General features: G+C 32.9%; 1 pseudogene; it reads right to left on the bottom strand.

Annotated features, from left to right (window-relative positions):
- Nucleotides 1-637: 637 nt before the first annotated feature.
- On the bottom strand, nt 638-1,931 carry LOC149540871 (calcium-dependent protein kinase 15 pseudogene; annotated as a pseudogene).
- Nucleotides 1,932-10,320: the final 8,389 nt, after the last annotated feature.

Consider the following 10,320-nt stretch of genomic DNA (forward strand, 5'->3'; position numbering starts at 1 on the left):
TGAAGAATTCTTGCCAAAGGAGAAGGACCACACTCCACATTCAATCTCATATTTGAAAGAACTTCTCCATTAAGGTACCCTCATGAATGTTACTTACATAGTCATGTCATTTTTTAATTCAATAACTACCATTTGATAGTCTACCACATGCTCTCTCCATTTTAAATCATTGCTTCTATGTCATTTCGCTGATAATTATTGTAATGGCCACCAATCCCAAATTCTTCATATGCACACCACTTTCTCTCATTATCATAACTCTCAATTCCAATTGTTAGGAGAATGATGATGCTGATAGGTGTAATGCTTTATAAACTTTTCCAACATCTTGAGTCAATGATTTGATATAGGCTCATTTGAGATTCCTGTCAATGGTTATGTCTACTCTCTTGGAGTCAGGAATTAGATCACTTAATGCTCGGTGGTGATGACTAACCAAAAGATGGAATTGCCATAGTCTTCAACTAACCTCCCTCCAACTCAAAGCTTCTAAATTGTCATGTGATGGCACCATAGCATTTTGCAAAGCAATATGAACTCTGAAGTGTATTATAACATATTATGACAGTAGGACACTTTCATGCCAAACCTACATTTGCATTGAATGTGTTATCATTCCCATGATGGGACATGCTTTTCATGTTTTTTTGTTTCCATTGGCATCTTGTTGAACTCTCCTCATCATGCTAGCAAATTCATCATAGTTAATTCATCCATCATGGTCTATGTCTACCTCAAAAATTATATCCCTAATGGTTTCTTCATCACCTAATCCATAGCTTTTCAGGGCTTGCTCCAATTCTTCCTTTGTAATGTACCTACTATTATCTTTGTCAAAATATTGAAAGGTAGAATATATAGTGTCTTCCTTGTCCATTGTGTTCATGTGCATTGTGGCTATGATAAATTCAAGGTAATCAATCATTCCATTCCCATCTACATCTGTAGCATCCATCAATTGCCTAACTTCTAGGTCAGAGATTCTAGACCCCAATCTTTCAAGGCTAGTCTTTAACTCTCCGTATGTGATTGTACCACTATTATTAGTGTCCATGATTTTGAAGATCTCCTTCAAACCCATTATTTCCTCTTCTGATAGACTATTAGCAACACCTTCAAAGTAATTTTCTTCAATTTTTTGATTGCCCTAAATTGCTTCATCCTAACCAATATAGTAGTGTCAAGTGGTTTTTCAGGGGCTTCCCCATCTTCCCTCATCCATGAATTTTTCAAAATGTCAATAGCTTTAAAACACTCCTTTGGATCCTATCTCATCATATTTTTGACAAGGTCTTTTGCACAACTAGATATAGATGGCCATGGATCACTTGTATAATCAACATATCCACATAATATAGCATAAAAAATGCCTTGTACCAACTCTTCCCAAAATGAAGGGACACTAGCCAGAAGAATGTATAGTATTACTCTAGCACTCCATATGTCTATCTCTAGTCCATGGCCTTGCTGCAAGACTTTAGGAGCCACATAATATGCACTTCTTACAATATCTCTGAGTATTTCACCTCTAATTTGTGCTATGGTACTACAAGAATTGATGAACACCTAATGTTTTTAGTGGAAAATTATTATTTCCACTTAGCCTGTCTTAGCTTCTAGCCATTCCATCCCAACCCTAATTAGAGTTAACATATTTAGTAGATATTGTTGCATATTTTGATGAATGGTAAGAAAATACAAATGGCTTAGTATCCCATAGCCTGCCTATGCACCAATATTGGTAATTTTCTTGAACCTTACAATGCTCATAATGCTCTTTGCATCAAATTATACACTCAAAAACATTTTGAATTCTAGCTGCACATTTTCCAAGTGCTACTAATATTTGACCCATATTTCAATATAAATAAACCACCACCAATGAGGAACTACTTTTACCAAATATACAGTGGTCCCAATCTTGTGCCCATTGTTGTAAAATGAAGCCATATAACTCATTTTCTATGAAGAACTATCATATCTACACAGATTTTATTTTTCTAGAGTTTCTATTAAAGCACATGTTAAAACCTATTCTTAAAATCAAAATCCACCTATCACTTGACGCCTTCGAATCAATGAAGAGGGTCTCCCATTTTTTGATTTTTTTAGAAAATGAATTGACTCAAGGGAAGGGAAGGACTAAAAGATTATGCAACTTTATTGAAGGAAAACACCAACCCAAACAAAAACAAACACAAACCAAAATTTAAAAATAGGACATGGTTATTTACAATGAAGAGGAGAAAACCCTAAAATTAAATGTGACCACTTACAACCTAGGAAAAGTATGAGCCCTTCTAAACCATCTTTGGATATAATGGAATAATTTTTTACACACAAGTGAGCAACATGGTCGATGTGATCTTCAACTCATGTATGGAAAATGAATGTAGAGGAGGGAAAATGAATATAGATTCAAGATTTTCCTCCACATTTTTCAAATAAATATTATCTTTTAAAAAGATAGATGGAATGTCAACTAGTTTTTTCATACCTTGAGTCCTTCAATTTTTGGGTTGCCTATGTGATTTTTCAATTTCAATTTGCTGCATTGATTCTTCCAAAGGAAAAGAAGACAAACAATTTGTCAGAGGTTGAAAAATGCATGAATCCTTTCCTGCTTCTTGGCATTGATTTGATGTTTTAGGTGATATTAATGCTTTATTAGTCTCTAGGAGATCAAATAGGAATAATTCAAAATTAACTTCATGCTCATAGGAAGAGCCATCCAAGCATGTTGAGACACTACATTATGTGATCAACCATACTTTTAGAAGAGCATCTATCATCAATCATTTCTTGTGTGTGTTGATCTTTCAAACCTTCCTAAACAATATTAATTAGAGAAATATCAATAGCAATCGCAAATATAAAAGAATCAAATTCTGCATTTGAAACTTCCTCTAATAAGTTTTCATTTAATCTATCACTCTCTAGGATTTGTTATGTGGGAGATATATCAAGGCTAGTCATTGAGTTAGTTGACTATGAGGCATGTTCATCATCATAATCGACATTTAGATGATAGGCTTCAGCTACACTATAGGGAGCACTTTCTATCATAGAAGAGACTAGGTGATCTTCATCATTGAAAACCATTAAACTTTGATAAATAGGAGGTGCTGATTTAATTGTTTTCAGAATGAGCCTTTTTTGTTTAGGCTTTTCCTTCAGATAATTCTTTTGTTCACAGAGATAAATTATCTCCTATGCAATTTATTTACACTTTATTCCACTTAGAATCATGTCATCTTCCAAATTGATAGCTTCCCTTTGTACATCTTGCAATGCTTGCACTTTTAAACAAAGAAGCAAGAATTTAATTTCTATTTGCTTGGTAACAATGAAAACACACAACTAATTGTTTTCAGTGGGTTGGCTGGTTAGTGGTATCTTACCAATAGCTCTATTGAATTTATCAATAAAATTTCTCATGACTTCCCCTTTTTCCAACTTGATTTGAAAGAAATTAATTAACAATTTAGCTACATCAAGTGTAGGCATAAACCTCTGAAGAAACTTCACCTCAAGGTCATTCCAATAGGTGATGCAACCATCCAGCAAATTTTGGAACCAATTTGATGCACTTCCAATGAGGCTTGCAACAAATAATCTGACAAAGATATTCTCCTCCTGCACACCAAGAATCCCGTAGGCAACTATAAATGCTTTAATATGATCATCAAGATCCTAATTTACATCACTAGAAAACTTCAAGAGATATTCTATTGAACCTTTAGGTAAGATTGAGTATTGGGACAAAGAAAATGGTCCAATTTGAGCCCCCCATGGCTAAGCTGCAATCAAAGCCATAATGCCAAAATTGTTTCACCAAAATGAATTAGAGTAACCAACCTCCATCCTCAAGGAGGTAACCTTCAAATTTTCTAGAAAAGAAAAGCACTGGAACTTGCTTTCTCTCTCTAGAAAAGTCACCAAAAATTGTTAGTAAATAGGTTTGTCCTCTCCAAAAACACCTTTACAATTGACTCTTGAACACCCAAAAGAAAGAAAAACTCTAAAAATAACAATAGAGTCACTTGCAATTATCTTGTCAATTGCTCTCTGAATTTTGAAATAGAGGTACAACTCCCTCAATTGATTCAAAATAATTAATTTTATGATATGCATTTAACCAAAAGGAAAAGAAGGAACACTAACATTCATTGATCAACATGATATGAATGTGAATCTTAATTTAAATACTTTTGAAAAGAAATCAAATACACAGTAGAGAGGCTATCTAATCAATCTTCCTGCTTATAGAGAAAAAAAAAGGGAAATTTGATATTCACTACATGTACAATGCATAAAACCTCAGGATTCCATGACACATAAGAAAAATTGATAAATGAACAAGATCATATTTTGAACATGGCTGGAGTGACCACATGATCATTTCCAACCAGAGAAATGTAAATTCAAACCATTAGATTAAAAATTAAATTTCTCTTTATTCAAAATATGTAAACAAAACAACTGTAGGATCATTTTATCCTTGCATCTTAAAAAAGTTTGCAAAATAAAATCAATTTCCCCTTCCCTTTCTCTGTTACAAATACTCCAACTTAAAATGCCTTCCTTGTATTGAAAAATGTGTAGACATTTCTCCAACCCAAGAAGAACAAGAAGACATTACAATTCTTCTTCACCTATTAAATAATTTTCAAAGAAGTTCAATTACCCCCCAACTTCTTCTAAACTAATTTAATTTTTATCTATTTACTTTATCCCTCGCTCCAATTTCACAAATCACTATGCACATTATAATAATAATTACTCCTATTAAAAATTAATTATTTTTTATTTTTATTCAAATTCAATCCACTCCCGCTAACTCATGAGTTTACTTCTTTTCACAGAATAATAATTAATTAATTCTTGAAAAATTACTTATGTAAGAACTTAATGTTCTTTTAAAATTAATTTGATATTTAATTATTTTGCATTCAAATATATTAATATTTAATTCTTTTAGGAATTAAATATTATATAAAGAAAAATAATTAATAAATTATTAATTTATAAGCTTTCTTTTTCTTTTTTAATACCTTTTCAAATAGTTGAGCAGGAGAGAAATACTTAGGGTTTCAAAACCCTAGGTAACACATGTCATCACTTCTTAAGCTAGAACATATCTTTCTTGCAATAATTTTACTAAGAAATCTTACATCATCTTGTTTGACTTTGCTTATCACTATTGCTCTAACATTGTAAACAGATTTAGTGCTATCAAGAACCATTTTCTTAACATTTTTTCTCATTTACAAGTATACTACCCTCATTGCATAAAAAGTAACTTCATGAACTAGGTTAGATGAGATTTAATTTATATTATCTACAAACCAAAAATTTCCATCATGACTTCTACTAAGTATGATTTTAGTCCATTCTTCATTGTCAAAATCATAGAAAAATAATAATTTTACTAAATCATTATTTTTTAGATGATCAAACTCTTGCTTAAATCTCATGTCCTACTTATAGATTAGGTTAAACTCTTTGGAAACATTTTATTATCCTACAAATTTAAATTTACTTCTAGTGTAGCTACTTATATCTTCCAAATGAATGACTTTTTGGAAATATAAGAGGAGTAATTAAGAGGGGAGGAGTGAGTTAGTTACCATTAAAACAATTCCAAATCCCTTAGATGTGAATACAAACTTCCTTTAAACTCATAGCTTGGTTCGAACTACATATTCATTGTAACTCAGTTAACAAAGCAATCTGATATATTAATATGTATTAACCTTTAGTAACTTAGTTATAGGAAGAAAAATTAGTAAGAAAATAACATGACCACATGAGACACCAATAATTAACATGGAAACCCAATTTGGGAAAACCACCAATACAATTAAGTACAACTTTTCACTCTTTTGAAGTAAGCCCTGTTAGGAGCCAACACTATTAAAGGTTACAAAACACACTTTTAGTGTTGTAAATATAAGAGGAATAATTGAGAGGGAGGGAGTAATTAATTACCAAAAAAAAAAAATCCCATATCCCTTAGATGTCAACACAAATCAAAATCAAACTCTGCTAAAACTGAAGATACTATTCTAACTCTGTTAGCACTGAATCACTCAATGAAAGAATTACTGTCACTCAAAAATTACTAAAATAAATAATTCTTAATATGTTTAATGTGATTATCCTTAATTAACATAGTTGCATAAATATAAAGAAAAAACATGAACACATATGATACTAGGATTTAATGTGGAAACCCAATTTTGGAAAAACCACTATAAGAATTTTCCTTAGGGAAAAATCACCCAAGATCATGAAGCTCAAGAAATAGCACAATATGGACCAATAAAGTATGATTAGAATAAAAATATGAAATTGAATTGATTTACATATACACTAGGAGTGCCTAAATATAAAGGCCTCTAGATTGACTAGTAGTCAACAAAGTGATAAAACTCACAACTAAGCACATGTCCACCAAAAATGGATTATCCTCCATTGAGCATAGAATTTAGTGTGATGATGAGAGGATAAGATTACATAGGTGTGTCACATAAAAATATGTGTCACATAAAAAGATGTTGTAGACACCATGTGCTAAATTAGAGTTGCTAACTCTTGTGTTGTTAACAAGACAACTCATATGAGTATGCATACTCCTAGGTGTCTAACTTAGAAATAATAAAATAATGGATTAACCTAAGTAAACTTAATTAAAGTGTAATAATAATTATTAATTTACACTAACACCCCCCTTAAGTTCAACTTAGGGGAATGCACTCAAGCTCATGAAAGCTATGATGAAAATGCATGATGAGTTCCAACTACTAGGCCATGTTAGGTACCCATATGCAATGTAATACTCTTCATATAATGTGATGTGATACAATTCAATCTCTTTGAAAATGGAGAAAGAGAGAATACCTCATGGGAAAAACCTTCCCCCAAAAAAGAGAGATGAAAAGAAAAGATGCATGGATGGATGGAGTAATTATGACCTCCCCTATTGCACCATACATCATGTACAATAGAGACGTATGAGAAGAACACAATCCCATAAGAGGAAAAAGCCCCCCCATAAGAGAGAAGAAGAAGAAGAAGAAGAAGAAGAAAGGAGACAAGGTAGTTCCCCCCCCCTCCCCAAATGTAGAATGTCGATCAGTGATAGCTGCTCCAAGATGAATGTAAAAGCTAATCCATGGTTGTTGAATAATGTTCCTCCCTTTAGGAAGAAAAAATGCCATAGGTACATATGAGATGCTTTCCAAAGGTGTAGAAAGAATCCTAAAGATGAATGGTGTCTCTAAAAATTTCTCAACTATCCCTATGCTAATACTAACAGTCACCCCTTCCAACACTATTGAAAAGAACAAGTTTAGATCTAGCAAGGATTGATGTAGAACATGTTCCAAAGAACCAACTATCTACTCAAATGATAAAGAGACCTCCTACAACTGCTATACATAAGGATCCACAATCATATCAACCTTGTAATATTGATCATGTACAAAATGGACAAGAGAGTTAGAGTATTCCCTCACAACAACTAAAGAAGGATCTTCTTCATCAAAAAGAAGATGTATATCATCAATAATGTCTCCCAAATCTACTATGTAGGACTCCACAAATAAGCTTGAAATATCTATTGTGTAGTCATCCCTTGAGTCTAGAATTTGAAGACAAGGTGTATCCATCTAAACTAAATTACATGAGCCTATCACTGTAGCTATGTATGTATGTGGAATGTGTTGATGTTGTGACCTCATCCTACATCTATCAAGTAAACCTATTGAATTACTATCACTATTGTCACTATCAGTTTCCATAATGTATGAAGTATGGAGAGGATTAGAGGATAAGCTAGGTGAAATTTTTTCAAAGTGAACATTCCTCTCTATGAATATCTAATGAGTCTCATGATCCATAAGTCTATATGCCTTAACACTTTCATCATATCCAATGAAAGTACAAGACCATGGTGGTGGTGCCATTCATTCCCTTGAAGATATGTGTGCCCATATAGGATAACCAAAAACTCTAAAGTGTTTCAAACTAGTTTTCTTCCACACCATGCCTCAAAAGGAGTCATTCCATTAGAGACATTATGAGGAGATCTATTAAGGATGTGATTGGCACTACTTATAGCTTCTACCTCAAGTGATGGATCAAGAGACTTAGCTTGAATCATACAACTTGCTATCAACTTAAGAGTTCTAATCGTTATTGCTGTAACATTATCTTTTGTGGACTAGATGCTATAGGATTCTAAAGATCAATACACTCAAGTTCACAAAATTCTCTAAGTTTTGAGTTCACATATCTACTTTCACTGTCCATATGAATAACTTTGATGGGTTTACTTGATTGCTTCTCAACATGACTCTTGAAGGCTAAAAACTTATCAAACACTTCATTCTCATGATCAAGAAAGTAGACCCATGTGTAGTATGAAAAGTCATCAATGAAAGTGAGGACATTGTGACCCTTTCTAACTAATGTTACTAAAAGGGGCCTGCTAGAACCATGTGAACCAACTCAAGAACAAATGATTCTCTCCAAGAATTTCCTTTGTCAACCTTTTCTTCTAGATGAATATCCATTGAAAATGTTGAACATTCACCTATAGAAAATTTGATTGTAGGTAGACCTTTGACCATATTTTTTGAGAAAGTTCATGAAGATAGCATAAGGTAAGATGTTCATACCACTCATGCCATAATTTACTTTTTTATTGTGAATGTGTCATTAAGGCATGTGAAGGAGACTTAGGTACATAGTGGAAGAAAGAATAAAGTCATGTGTAAGGATTAACTTTACCCACTGTAACCAATGAATCATCCTTAAGATTTCACACCATTACTAAATTAGGAAGGAACTCAACTTTATTGCCACCTCCATAGTGAGTGATTTGGTAAATTGAAAGGAGATTAGTGCTAAGTTTTGGAACATAGAGAACATCTTTGAACTCTTCATTTTCCATCTCAACTTGTTCTTTCCCTTCAACTTCCACTTGTGTATCATTCCCTACAAATATGTGAGGTACCTTAGACTGCTTCAATGAAAAAAAGTGTCCTTTTGAAGAACCCATAGGATACAAGGAACTTGAATTAAGAATCCATTCCCCTAAAGAACTTGAACTTACCATAAGTGATTTCCCTTTTCCCTTTTTTGTGGATAGATTTGAATCCTTGGAAGCATCTGGCACATTGATTTTGTTCTTCCTAAGTAAGTTTTTCAACTCATCTATTCTCTTAGTCTTACAATGATGCTCATCATGATTTGGCTTCTTGTAATATGCACAAAATAGTTTATCCTTCTTGTTGGAAGAAGAATTTCCTTTTTGTGAGGAGGAATATTGTGAGGAGGAAGATTATTGTGTCTTTGATTGTGATTTTTTCTTCCATTATTTTTTCTTGCTATTGTAAAACCTTTTCTGCTTTAATTTGTTTGATTCTCATTACTAGCCACCAATGGCATAGACTTGGATGACTTGAGAATTCTCATATCTATCAACTTGGATTGTTCCAACATCAACATTTCTACAATTGCATCAAATGAAGGCTTAGTGAAGGCACTTCCCATGGTCAACCCTGTGAGTGTTGTAACTCAAAATAAAAGATGCATACTCTGAAGGTAGCCTCTTCAAGATGTGATGAATCAATCTACCATCCTTCATGGAATTACCATAATACTTAAGTAGTGCTCTCAACTCATTAACTTTGTTGACATAGTCTTGAATTGTGTCAAAATTCTTAGGATCCAAGAGAAGTAGATCATCCTCAATTTGGAATCCCTTTTCCTCATCCACCTTACCATACAACCCTTCAAATTTCTCCCAAGCACCCGTGGCATCCTTAAAGTTGGAAATGTAGAAGAAGAGATCTCTATGAACACAACTTCTAATAATTCCTAAAGCCTAGTTGTTGTCTTTAATTTGCCAATAAACTTGTGCATGAACATTAGTGGGTTTTACAATTGTACCATAAACATATAGATTTAAACATTTTTCCATAGTTTACTCTGTATAATGTCTTTCCATGTAGTATAATTGTGTGAAATTAAAAGTGGAGTTTTAGGTAAACCCATGATGTAAAATTAAAAAGAGCACAAGAGAGAAAGAGAGACACAAGAACACAAGACCCACCCCTTCTTTTCACTCAATCAAAGAATCCCCCCAAAAGTGATGCTTTTGGCACTTTATATGTAGTGTGTTTGAAATAGGCCACTATCAAAATGGACAAAAGTGGGCTTCTAATTTTTCTATTTACAACCTCCTCTTGGAGTTTAAATCTGGTATTTAGCAATGTAACTTAGAAATACAACAATTTTAAAGTCTAATAA

Source organism: Cupressus sempervirens, chromosome 9 (assembly GCF_028749045.1).
Source record: "Cupressus sempervirens isolate cs-2001-9-10 chromosome 9, ASM2874904v1, whole genome shotgun sequence".
NCBI lineage: Eukaryota > Viridiplantae > Streptophyta > Pinopsida > Cupressales > Cupressaceae > Cupressus > Cupressus sempervirens.